At 35.7% G+C, this 10306-nt stretch overlaps 1 protein-coding gene across 26 annotated transcripts in view; it reads right to left on the bottom strand.

Annotated features, from left to right (window-relative positions):
• PLAGL1 (PLAG1 like zinc finger 1) overlaps positions 1-10306 on the bottom strand; it is a 61648-nt gene that overhangs the window by 27799 nt on the left and 23543 nt on the right. For 3 of the 26 annotated variants that reach the window (XM_025049262.1, XM_025049263.1, XM_025049259.1), the window contains one exon: positions 472-531. The exons of the other annotated variants lie outside the window; for them this stretch is intronic. The gene's annotated coding sequence lies outside the window, so the exon portion shown is untranslated. The remainder of the gene's footprint in view (positions 1-471; positions 532-10306) is intronic. 26 annotated transcript variants of the gene reach the window in all.

Genomic DNA, 10306 nt, shown 5'->3' with positions numbered 1-10306 from the left:
ATGCCAGGATCAAAAATTTCTCTCCATCAACATGCCATAGTGGCATATTCCAACATTCCAGAGGCACACCTTTAAGTTCTTAAAGAATTTTTAGTTTTTGAGAGAGAATACAGTGATGTGGTTAAGAGCAGGCACTATGGGGCCAGAATGCCTAGATTCAAATCCAGATGCCACCTAGAGCCACTTAGAAACCTCATGCAATTCGTTTACGCTCTGTCTCAGCTTCCCCGCCTGTAAAAAGGAGACAATAATTGTACCTACAAGAACTTTTTGAGGATTCAATGAGTTAATCTGAGTAAAGTGCTTAACACCCCACCTGGTAAGCAAGGAGCACTCATATATTTGCAATTATTTTCCAGAGACCTCAAGTCAAGTAAAAATACCTCAGAGCCTCAGGCAGAAATCAGATGATAGACCTTCTTAAATAGTGTCAATTAAGAAGCTGATTCTTCAGATAAAGGAAACAAGTACCTGAGCAGGGCTGAGGGTGAAGTGGGAATGAGGGGAGTTCTAAGGAGTCAGGGAAGGCCACTAAAAAGCAAAAACAAAAAACAAAAAATGAAAAAAACAACAAAACAAAACAAAAAAAACAGAAACAAACAACAACAAAAAATCAAAACAGGCCTTTGCTTTATTCCATTTTTTTCCTCAAAGACAAGGTTACTACTAAAAGGAGAAGCCAGAGAGCAAAACTTATGAGAAGTAAGCACAGCCAATAAAGCTAATTTTCGATGATTTTATATTTCAGAATAGTCTTTCTTGCAATTTGATCTAATCAGTAAAGAGGATGTCTCCCTTCCAATGGCTAGAAAAGCCTTTGCTGGGGCTGCTTTTTTTGGTCAGTCTGGATAGATGGGAAGTACCTGGTGTCTTTCTACTAGAAAGTATGTTTATGGAAATAAATGTGTGCACAAATACAGAGACCTAATATACGTTGATCCCCAAACCCATTTTGAGGGCTTGACTCTTAAATTACTTATTCTTCTTGGATACTACAGAAGTCTTTTCAGTCCCGAGAAAAAGTCTCTTTGATGGAAGACCATGTAGTTGAAGTTATCTGATTCTATAAACATAGCAAGAACACAATTTTTAACTGCAGTCACTTCCTTGGCCTGTATGTAGTTCTTTCTATCAATGCAGACAAAGATATGCCTCACCTCTAAAAGCTGAAACATCAAATGGAAAAATGCGGTTTGATTTCTTACTTTTCCTTCCACCCTCCACCCCTCCCTACTTTGGTATGATGTCACGTGAAATTACTTCCAGAAACTGGGAGGACTGAACAGCCAAGTTGTAAAAACTAAGTGCTATGCTTACTGCTTTCTTATCTACAAGTTAATACTTATGGGGGCGAGAGTTTATCAATGATCAAGGCCATGGTGATTTTCCTGTTTCGTAAGAAATCTAAAATCTCAGCAGAATCGCAACCTGCTGAATCTACTACATTTATATGAGCCACGCAAATGTCCATTCTTCTACAGTATTTCTACTACAACTCACAAATTTGTAAACCTGTATTTTAAATTTCATCCCTATTTTTAATCAAAACAGGAACCAAATAGATTTCTTTAAAAATAATCTTGGTGGTAAAAATAAAACAAAAATAATGTGGAGAGTAAAATATTATCAAGTTCTTGTACTTGTGTGCTTACTTACTGTTGTCCCCCGAGCCCTGCCATTTTCTAAAATTTTCTCTTGTAATTTTAAGATGTTATTTTCCCAATGAATGTTGACAAATTTTTCCCACTTAAAGCTGCGGTTTAAAAATAAATAGATTTTAACTTGAGACTAGCTCAGAAATTGAGTTTGTCCAGGGGTCCTATGAAATCACAGTAGATGATCATTTAGAATGAAAATATCTCATACTTTTTACTGAAACGTGACAGTATTTGTTTGCTTCCTTTGATGAGAATTTCATAATATATAGTGGTGGTAAATCTGGTTCAAGAAATTGTCAAATGGTGTTTTCTTTTGCATTATTTAACATTATAACATAGAATTAAATCATGTAAAATAGAAGCTTTATCCATCCCAATCACTAAATCTAGTTAATTGAAAGTCTACAAAACTCTAAATTAAAGCTATTTTACCTTCTTACTGAAAATATCTAAACACTGTGTTGAGATTTATTTTTAGGAATATCAGAGAAGAGACCTTGGCTTTGAAAAAGACAATGTCATGCCCTTTTTATGCCTCTTGTTCAGAGGCTGATAGACTGCCTGGCAAACTTATTACCAAGTCAAAAAACTGTTTAATAATTCTCCATGAAGAAAAACTTTTTTAAAGCTATGGCACCAATCAGGTAACAATAGATCAATCAGGTTTTCCTAAAATGTAGTACTTGCAGTTGAAATCTGGATAAGTGACTACATTCAAAGTAATGTACGGGGAGCTATCAATCCCGGTTCATTCAGCACGCAATCACCGAGCCAAGAGCTTTGCTAGACTTGGAGATATAAAAATGAATAGGACACAGCTGCTTTACTTCCAGCTAAAAGAATACACCTGAATAAAGATCTGCAGGGCAATGGGAGAGGTGTGCGCAAAGGGCTGAAGGCCAAAGAAGCAGCCACAGATTCTTCCCTGGAAACTGAGCAAGTGAGGGGAGGTACAGAAGAAGGTATGGTGATGTTTCCTTGTGATAAACTCAAGACATTTCCCTTACTCTATTCTCAAAAGAAAGGCAATAATTTTAAGATTTATGAACTGTTCTAACTGCAAGTGCTATATTGGCCTATTAGCCAGTTTCATTTATGTTTGATACAGACTTTCAATTAAAATACTCCAAGAATTTAAGTTTTTAAAAATAAATGTATTTTCGTAATAATCCTACACAACACACACAACCCAGAACGAATGAATCGCTAGCGCTTGTGAAACTTAGATACAAAGTTCAAAGATGTTTTGAAATATAAGTGAATGAAAGACACACTCTAGAGACAGTATTATTATATTAATAATGCTGTTTTAAATATCACTTTTTTCTTAAGGCAAAAATAAAAGAATCGCCTGATTATATCATGGTTAATATTTGTCTTTCGCTACTTCTGTGTTTAAAAAAAGAAGGAGGGTGTTGAATCAACTTCTACTTAACATCATTTATTATGCATACCATATTCCTACTTATAACACAGTTGTGACAGAACCTCCATTGTTCATTACACACTAGCTCCAAACTTGAGTAATTCTAATGTAAGCATGAGAAACCACCATCTCCTTTGGGGTGAATTTCCAAATTCCTCTGTGTTAAATTGAGGTCTAATTTTCCTTGTGCCTGGTTTTCACAAGAAGGTCCATTCCACCCCATGTGCTCCTTTTCAGCTGTCAATAAACAGAGGCAGTGAATTCCCCCACGGCTTCACAAAGCTAGTTAGGCAGAGCCATTCATTCCTTCAGGAAAACAGGGCATTGATTTCAGCGAGTTCCCAGGGAGCAGCTGCAACAAAGAGATCTCCATTGCTTTCATTAGGCCAGGCCCAGACAAACAGCGACAGGTTTCCTTGAGACAAGGAGAGGGCCCAGAGACCACCTCATGGTTCAATTCAAATTCATCCGTTTCCTACATTCCAGTGACAGTCCAGAATGCAAACCATGACAAACCAGCACAATCGCCCGGCATAATATACTGCGCGCTAGTTCATCCAAGGTCAGAGGGAGAAAACAAGCACTGAGGGAAGTCCTTCTCTCCTCGGGCCTGCTGAGCCTCAACGGCCCCCTGACATTCCATAAATAAACCTCGCCTGCTTACTCTCCCTTTCTTTTTCCATCCTGCAGTCCCACAAGAGATGGTCCCACTTCATCTGCAATTTCTTCCGTGTCACCGTACCCAAAATACGGGGACGCTTCATTCTCAATCTTAGTTCTGCTGATGAGAGGAATGTGGCTATAGGTGTAGCCCTTACTGGCTCATGCCCAGGAAACTGCAAGGTATGATGAATTTAGACCTGTGATGCCTAGGGCTCCCCTCGGGGCTGATCTCTAGCGAAGGCTGCTAGGCCTAAATAAAGAGTCAGTTTGCGTAAATTCTGTTTTTAAAACGAAACCTTGAACAGAGACAGAACAGTTAGCTTTTTGATTTGAGCTAGGTAGTCACCCAAACTGGTAATCCAAGCTCCTAAATGACAGTCTGTGTGAATGAGCTGTGTGTGTGTTTGCGGGGGTGAGAAGTGAGGAGGGACTATTGGAAAGAAAATGGATAATCCTGATTGGTTACATACACTGAACACAGATAATTAAAAGGTTTCTGAGGTCTCCACTGAATTCTGAAATGCTTCATTGACACAACCTTCATGAAAACCTGTAAGAAAATGTGTTCATTTCATTGTGCTCCATGTCTGTCACTAATCCTGAGTAAACATGGGCATAGATGGGTTAAGTCTCAAAATTCCTAAACCAAAAAGAAAATAAACAATATTGGAATGAAAGGTATGGAGAACTCGTTCCTTGACGCAGACCACAACCTCCCTGTGTGCCCATCTTTTGAGCTTCAGGACCGACCTGGGGACCCAGTCACCATCTGGCTGCCACAGACACCATTTTTTAGAGGGTGCTGAACAGCCCTCAAGGAGAAGACTTCCACTTACTCTCAAGTTGGGACAGAAATGAGTTTAGAAAACACAGAACGCTCAACTGCACAGAAATGTCGCCTTAGTAGGCACAATAGGACAGTATAGTAGGAACCTTAAAGCTGACTCTGGCACTGGCTACCCACTCTTCCAAAATGAGGACAGTAATATTAAGAATTCCTTTACAACATATTGTGAAATAACCACTCCTCAAAAACGATGTATCTCATCAAAGAAAGCTGGTCTTATGGGTAGAAACACCTTATGTAATAGGTCACTCTGTAATCCAGGAGAGCTGCTCTAGAAACTCACTAATTTTCTAGAAATCATTTTTTAAAAGCACTCAGAAAATTTACTACTTAAAGAAAGGCTATGACAAATGACAAAATACACTCATCGATTCATTTATATACCTTTCAAAAGCATTCATAAAGAACTTAGAAACATTCATTTGATCTTCACCACTACCAGCTGATATAGGTGGTTTAATTAACTTCTATTTTTGAATAAAAAAAGTAGGCTTGAGAGGTAATAAATTGATTTGCCATAGTCACAGAACTAATAAATAGCAGTCACGATTTTAAGTAACGTTTCTAAATCTTAAGCTGTTTCCATTGTACCTAGCTACCATTTATGCATATAATTATTCACTGAAGTTCTCTCATTAGAGCTATTTTAAATAAGTAATCATAATCTGTTTCTAAATCCTGTGCATTGTAGCAATCATCCAAGGAGATAGTGTAGAGACTCTGGTATCAGACAGATCCATATTTAAAATTTAGTGTCACCTTTTAGTAGTTTTGTGAATTAAACAATTAACAATATTTTCAGAACCTCGGTTTCCTTGTCTGTAAAATAGCAATAATAATACCTTTTCTCATAAGGTTTATGAAGGATCGAATTAGATAACCTGCATAAAGCACCTGGAGGAGTGTCAGCATATAATAAATGCTCAATAATGGTAGCTATTATCATCGATGTTGAAAATCAAACCAATGTCAGTTTGTTAAAATGAGTAAAGTGCTTTTCAATAAAGACATAAAATTTAATTTTCAGCCTCTAAATTACATGCTTCTCTCTAGCACTAAAAATTCTGCAGTCAAGTCTAAGATTTTACGGGGTACACTAATAAACCAAGGTCAAACTGTCATAAAAGATAAGCTACTACACAAAATAGAAACACTAACTGAATTGTCTTTTAAACAGCTAACTGAGGAAAAGTCCTGGTTCCTCTAAAGCAGCAATGTGGCTTTTCTGTACAATCGGGTTTGCTTCCTGACATTTAACTATTTTAAGTAGAAATGTATTGGTGCTAGGCAGAAATCCACAGACCGCTGCCACATGAAGAGAAAAATACATACTAGGAATATTTGTTATATATGGCTAGTACTTTAAAGTTTCAAAGAATCTACTACTACGTATCTTACTTCATTTGACCCTCACCCTACTGACTAGGAGAAAATGGATTAATTTTTAGCACAAGAAAAGGCTGCCAGTGGTAAATGGCAAACCTTATTTTTTTACTTGTCTCACTGTTCATAACACCCTATCAATAGATGGTGTCATACAGAGGATACAGTACAATGTGGGAAAACAGACAGAGGCCCTAAGTCTGAGAGAGCCAGAAAAGGCTTTGGAGAGGTGACATTTATCTAACCTTAACCAAGTACAGGAAGCACCTCTAGAACATTGATTGTCTGAGCTTGATGAGATTTTTATCTGGATTCTGAATGTCATTCAGTGATTTAGTTCTCCTTCAATGCTTTTGATTTGCAAATTTGGGAAATGAATCTCCCTTTATTTTTTATATTAGTAAATTTATCTATTTCTCCTTGTGTATACTGAATCTCTATTATTAGATGCATGAACATTTAAGATTCTGTCCTCTTGATGAATTTACCACCTTATCATTATAAAAGAATCTTTATTCCTGACAATATTCTTTGCTCTAATTTCTACTTTATACTTTGTCTAATATTAATATAGCCACTCCAGGCTTTTTTCCAAATTAGTGCTTAAATATATATTGTTTGCCATCCTTTAGCTTCTAATCTACTATTTGTGTCTTTATGTGTGTGAAATGTGAAGTGCATTTATTTTTGCAGGCAGCATATAGTTGTTTTTTTAAGAAAAAAAACTACTCGGACAGTCTTTGTCTTTTAACTAGAGTATTTAGACCATTTATAATTAATGTGATTATTGATATGGTTAAGCTGAAATGTAGCATCTTGCTATTTGTTTTGTATTTGTCCCATCTGTTCTCTGCTCCCCTTTTCCTTTTTTTTCCTTCTTGTCTTCTTTTGGACTGATTTTTTCCCAATTTAATCTCCTTTGGCTTATAAATATTTGTTTTGATGTTGATTTAGTGTTTATAATTATATCCTTTATTATAATGTACCTTCAAGGGATATTATACCTCTTAACATACAGTATAAAATTTTTATGATTTTATATTTTAATTTTTCCCCTCCCGACTTTGATACAATTATTGTCATACATTTCACATTATAAACCCTAACTCCATTGTTACTATTTTTGTTTAAACAATATATTTTTTAAAAAATTTAAATTGAAAAAATCATGTACACTTACCTAGATGGCTACTGTTTCTGGTGCTCTTTATTTTCATCTGGTATTATTTTCCTTCTTCCTAAAGGCTTCATTTAACATTTTCTGTAGTGTGAGTCTAATACTGATATAGTCTTTCTGTTTTGGTAAGTTTGAAAAAGTCTTTATTTTACTATCTTTTTGTGAAATATATATTTTATTATCTACAGATACTAGGTTGACCATTTTTTTCCTTTTATTACTTTAAAGATGTTGCTCCACTGTCTTAAGGCTTGCATTGCTTTTGATGAAAAGTCTGATGTCATTCTTTGTTCCTCAAAATTTATAGTGTCTTTGTTCTCTGCTTTAAAATCTTTCTATTGTTGGTTTTAAACTATTTGATTATGGTGTGCCTTAGTGTAATTGTCTTCATTCTTTTTGTACTTGCTAGATATTTATTGAGCTTCTGAGATATGTGGACTTATTGGGGTCATCAAATTTAGCAAACTTTCAGAAATCATTTCTTTAAATGTTTTTCTGTTCTTTTAGTCCTCTGAAGACTCCAATTATACACATATTTGGCTGATAGAAGTTATCCTACAGCTCACTGATAGGCTATTTTGTTTATCCAGTTTTGTGTGTGTGTTTTATTTTGTATAATTTATATTGCTGTGTCTTCAAGTCCATGAAATCTTTCTTCCTGCAATGTCTATAGACTACTGTTAATCCTATCCAGTGTGTTTTTCATCTCAGATGTCTATGTTGTTTGTAGAAGACCATTTGGATCTTTTTATAGCTTTCGTGTCTCTCCTTAAACTAACTTCATGCTCTCCTTTACTATCTTGAACATTATGGAATAGTTATAATAATTGTTTCAATATCTTTGTTTAGTAAATGTTTATTAATTTCTTATTATTTAAATAAAATCTGCATTAAATCTGTTTATTAATATCTTTGTTTATTAAATTTATATCATTTCTGAGTCTATTTCTATTGATTTTTTTTCCTCTTCAGTATTGCATTTTACTGTTTCTTTGTATATCTGGTAAATTTTGATTGAACACTAAGGCACTGTACACTTTACCTTGTTAGGTGCTGGAAATTTTGTATTTCTTTAAATATTCTTGAGCTTTGTTCTGGAATGGAGTTAAGCTACTAGAAATAATTTGATTCATTTAACCAGGAGTCTGCAAACTATTGCCCACAGGTCAAATCTAGCCCACAGCCTATTTCTATAAATAAAGTTTTATTGGAATACAGCCATCACATTAATTTACATATTATCTATGGCTGCTGGAACATTACAATGGCAGAGCGTTGTAGCTGAAACAGAGATCATATGGCCTGCAAAGCCTACAAAAGTTTCCCTTTGGCCTTTCGAAAAAAAGTTACATGATCTCTAATGGCTTACTTTTAAGATTCTTTTGAAAGGATCAGGGCAACCTTTAGCCTAGGACTAATTCTGCCTCACAACTAAGGCAACACCCTTTTGAGTACTCCACTTAATGCCACTTGTATTACCGGGTTTTTCTACTTTGAAAGGTGGGGGACCCATACTTCCCAGCCCCATGTGAGTTACCTTTTCCTTCCCAGCGGTTTTTTTCCCAGCGTGGGGTAGTTCAGCATTCAGCTGAAGACACTAGTGGAACCCTCTGAGGCTATCCAGTGTTCTTTATGTGCAACTCTCTCTTCTCTGGTACTCTTAGAAATTTTAGCTGCCTCAGCCTCCCTGAATTCCCAACTCTACCACCTCACTCCAGGGTGACCAGCGAGCTGTGTCTGGTTCCCCTTCTTACATTGTGGCCTTGGGCACATCATTTGCTTCCCTTTTCTCAAGGTTCACTTCTTAGGCTGCTTGTAGTCTGATGATTGAAAACCCTTGTTTCATATATTTTATGGAGGGTTTTTTTGTTTGTTTGTTTGTTTTTTTGCGGGAGAGGGCGCTGTTCAAGGTAGGAGAATAAGTCCAGTTTCTGTTACTACATCATGGCTGGAAGTCATGGTGAAATTCCCCTCAGTATGAAGTTCTACTTCCTAACTTTGCATTAGTGCTTTATATTTACAAGTACTGAAAAAGCTACATTATCTCATTTCATTTTGTCCACTTCACTAAGATGTAGAGATTACCTAAAAGCTCAAAAAATGCAAAAAGTGATTTGTTGGGTCACATTATAGAGCAGCTCATGTATCCTAGTCATTCTCTCTTCCATTAAAATATATAATTTTTAGAAATTTACTATATATATGATAATATCTATAATAAAAATTGTAAAATTATTTACTACTAGTATCTCAAGCTTATAATACTGAACAAGATACAATTAGTTAAAAGATTAATAGTTACTGAATGTTGCTAATGGCCAGGTCTATCACCTCAATTAATCCTCATAAACGTCACAGCTACTATTATTTCACGTCTATAAATGACAAACTGTGGATAAGAAGGGTTCATTAACTTGCTCATAGTCATGTACTTACTGGCATCACAGCCAGAATTCAAGCCAGGTTGCTCTTGGTCCTAAAACTTGTGCTCTCGACCATGCTATCTGCTTCCTAATTTATAGCTCTTAAAGAGAGAGCTTCTGGAACTAAATTCTGATAAAACATCCCAAATCCTTGATAACAAAATGGTATTAGAAACCATATACTAAAAGTATAAAGATCTATTCATTTTTTTACCAAAGAACTTAGAAATATATAGGTGATTGAGAATTCAGTTGCTTTTTAATCATATATAATCTAATTAGTTCTCAAGTGAAGCATTCAAACTTCCTGAGTTACCCATGAAAGCCCATAACAGACAAAATTCAGCTAAGCTTGAGCTCCAGACTAGATTTTTCTTACACCTAAGTATTGAAAACATATTCTGCTTCCTTAAGATCTTATTATTTTCTGGTAACAATGCTATATGTATTCACTGACAGATCAATGCTACTGATAATTAGATCAAGTAAGATGAGGACTGAGAACGAATGGCTGGCTTTGCAATGTGGAGTCATCAGTGACATTCAAGGCAGTTTGGGTGGAATGGTGAGAACCAAAGCCTGAAATGGAGAAAAACAAGGTAAAGACTGAGAAAATGTGTAAAAGGAAACAGGCAAATGAAATGGAGTGGTAATGAGAGGAGATGGGAGTCAATTTTTTTTTTTTTTTTTTTTTTTTTTAAGAAAAAGAGGAGGGAAAATTCATCATGC

This window comes from Pteropus alecto, unplaced genomic scaffold, assembly GCF_000325575.1.
Source record: "Pteropus alecto unplaced genomic scaffold, ASM32557v1 scaffold185, whole genome shotgun sequence".
In the NCBI taxonomy this organism is placed as follows: Eukaryota; Metazoa; Chordata; class Mammalia; order Chiroptera; family Pteropodidae; genus Pteropus; species Pteropus alecto.
Note: the sequence above shows the minus strand (reverse complement) of the source record. Positions and strands in the feature narration are given on the sequence as shown.